At 38.6% G+C, this 3307-nt stretch overlaps 1 pseudogene; it reads right to left on the reverse strand.

Moving 5' to 3' along the window:
- Nucleotides 1-620: 620 nt before the first annotated feature.
- LOC110311335 lies at nt 621-937 on the reverse strand (annotated as a pseudogene).
- Between the last annotated feature and the right edge of the window lie 2370 nt (nt 938-3307).

Consider the following 3307-nt stretch of genomic DNA (forward strand, 5'->3'; position numbering starts at 1 on the left):
CCATCCTCCCTCCCCTTTATCCCTAAAAGGGTTCTCCTTTACCCACCCACTCACTCCCACCTCATCCCTCTAGCATCTCTCTTCTCTGGGGCATCAAGCTGGACTGGAGAGATGGCTCAGCCATTAAAGACTAGGCTCACAACCAAAATATAAGATGCCGCTAATATTGTGCCAAAAATATTGCCAAAAATCAGGTTACTATCGGGTGCATTCTTAAATGGCTGGATCCCAGTGTCCTAACTAGGGGCAATGAGGGAATGAAGAAAGGACAGACACATGGACAGAAAAACTGGGATTGATTGCTCTGAGCTCGCTGATAAAGAAGCAACAGCGCCCAGGAAGAGAAAATATAGTGTTCTTATACAGTTCAAATCAGCCTGAATCTCACAGATCCTTCTGCCTCAGTGACCCACTGTGGGATTACAGGTGTAAAAGTGATCTGTCACATCCAGGAATTCCTAAATAACAGTGAGGTTAAGTATCATCACACCTCCTGAGTTAGCATGTTGAAAGTAAATTTTTATTTTATTTTTTTTTAACAAAAACAATCTCACAGCATTTATTGTCACTTAATGGATTATCCCCAAATGGATAAATGTAGCTCCCAGCAGAAGACACCTTTAAAAACACTGAACTGCCTTCTCACCTTCTCCCATGCTTGACCATTTCCAGTAGGAAACACTTTGAAGCAGAGTAACATCTCCTTTTAGCATGATCCAACCCAGTTGTTTTCTTGACTTTGTTTTAGAATGAGTCTCTTGGCATCATCTAATATGAGTTTCTTGTACTCATCAAAGCCAATAATACCATCTTCTATCTATGTATTCACTTGCTCATACACCTGAGTCTGAGATCTGTTTTGCTAGGATCTGAAGATGAGGTTGATAGAATGCAACATCACCTGCTGAACATTCTAGCCCTGACCTCGATATGTCATGGTAGAAGTCATTGAAAGTAAATTTTTAAAATTTTATTTATTAATCATTTTATTTGTTTACATTTAAAATGTTATCGACCTAGCCTGTCTCCCCTCCACAAACCTTTCATCCCATTCCCTTCTCCTTTGCTCCCCCCGCCCACCAACCCACTCCCACCTCACCCTTCTAGCATCCCCCTTCTCTGGAGCATCAAGCCTCCACAGGACCAAATGCCTCCTGCCTCACTGATGTCAAATAAGTCAGTCCTCTGCTACATATTTAGAGGGAATCATGAACCAGCCCATGTATTCTCTTTGTTTGGTGGTTTAGTCTCTGGGAGCTCTGAGGGATCTGGTTCATTGATACTGTTGTTCTTCCTATGAGGTTGCAATCCCCTTCAATTCGTTAAATGAGACATGCATTTCTAACATGGTATTGAGCATGAAAATCAAAATAATTGTTAAAAAAACATATCTCTAAGAAATTATTAAGCTAGGACACACAGTAAATTTTATTTCAATGCGTTATGACTTGACCTGCTCTGATGCAGCATTAAATATACCATTATAATTATAACTTTGTACAGGTGTTACATTGAGAAAATTAATATAGCCATCTCATAATTACTGAGAATCAGTACAATTTTAATTATTTATTGTTTATATACTCTGCTTCATGTTTACATCATTAACATTTTTTGTGAATTGGAAGCAGAAGACTAAATGATCATATTTTGATGGTTCTAATTAACCACAAATGGGGGGGAGACTATTAACAGAGCAAAATATTTAATTTACCTGTATCTTTTGCTTGTAGCTTAATTCTGTCTCCAAGTTCCAATAACTATAGGGTAGATTAAAAACAAGAGAATTAGAATTTTGCATCCTCCTCAAGCCACTTATGGAGTTATTTTTTATTTTTTTCCTCTTTTGCACAGGAGTCCGAGGACGTAGCTCCTTCTGAGAAAACAATCTAATACTTCTATAAGGGGATTGTTGCTACCATGTGGGCCAGGTTTCCATGTGGTTCTTCTCAAAGTAAAAAATAAAATTGAACACCCAGGGACAAAAAAAGTAAAGATGAAGGGAAGATGAACACAGGTGTTTATTATAAGAGAAATCAAAGAGCAGAAAGTGCCCTGTCAGGAAATTTGGGGTCCCCAGAGCCCATGGATCACCTGCAGTCTCTGAGCTTGTCTTTTTACAGGGCCCTATACTCGCTTTCCTTTTGATCTTTCTCACACTTTATTTCCTCCTTCTGGACTGAAAATACTTCAAACAGATGGCATTGCTCATCCAAAATAGTCAGAAAACCACAAGTTATTGTCCAAAGAAGGGTCTTGATTTTGATAGATAGCCCTGGTTGATAAATGACGTTGTTTGCCAAGCCCATTCCATATGTTGTGTGGGAAAGTTATCTCCTTTGCAGGTGGGAATGTTATTCTATTTCCTGTCAGAATGTTAGCTTTTGCCTCCTACTCTGTCTTTCCTGCCTAGCCCCTTACTACCTCCTCATTTTCCCAGCTGTAGTTTTTGGTCTGCCTTATTTTGTTAACCATTTGTTTAATTTCCTACATTTAAGCATCCCTACCCTTTGCTCTTCTCAGCCTGCTAAGATGTTAAAACATCCTCTATGTATTCTCTCTTCCACTTGAATTTTAAATATCCCTGAAGATTCTTTTTGGTCTTGCCTTTCTTATTTGTACAAATTTCATGACTAATCAGATCATCTTTGTATTCTTTAGTATCTAATATTCAGCTATGCCTTAGTTAAGGTTTCACTGCTGTAAGGAGACACCGTGACCAAGACAGCTCTTATAAAGGAAACTTTTAATTGGGGCTTTGTTATAGTTTCAAGAGTTTAGTAGGTTTTCATCATGGTGGGGAGCATGGTAGCATCCAGGAAAACATGGTGTTGGAGAAGGAGCTGAATGTTCTATACTGGATCTTGAGGCAGCAGAAGGGGACTTTGTCAGACTGGTGTGTACCTTGAACATATAAGTTCTCAAATTTCTTCCTGTGCCTCTACAGTGACACACTTTCTCTAACAAGACCACACTTCTTTTAATAAGGCTACAGCTCCTATGGCCACTCCCCATGGCCAAATATTCAAACACATGAATCTATGGGGCCACATATAATCAAACCACCACAAGCTAGCTCAGTCTATTAGCGTTATCACTTTTGGTAGTAGTATTTGTCAAGATTCAGATTTGAATACGGAGAGGTGTGTTTCTTTTTTGTTTTGTCATCTATAGATATATGCATGCATTTGACTCTTTTATTGGTGAAGGAGTATATATTATGCCAAAATTATTGATGTAGAAGAGGAATGTTTATTCAGACACCTGAGAACTTTATCTTTTTGATCACCTATGGAAACTTTTTAAC

This window comes from Mus caroli, chromosome 16 (assembly GCF_900094665.2).
Source record: "Mus caroli chromosome 16, CAROLI_EIJ_v1.1, whole genome shotgun sequence".
Taxonomy (NCBI): domain Eukaryota; kingdom Metazoa; phylum Chordata; class Mammalia; order Rodentia; family Muridae; genus Mus; species Mus caroli.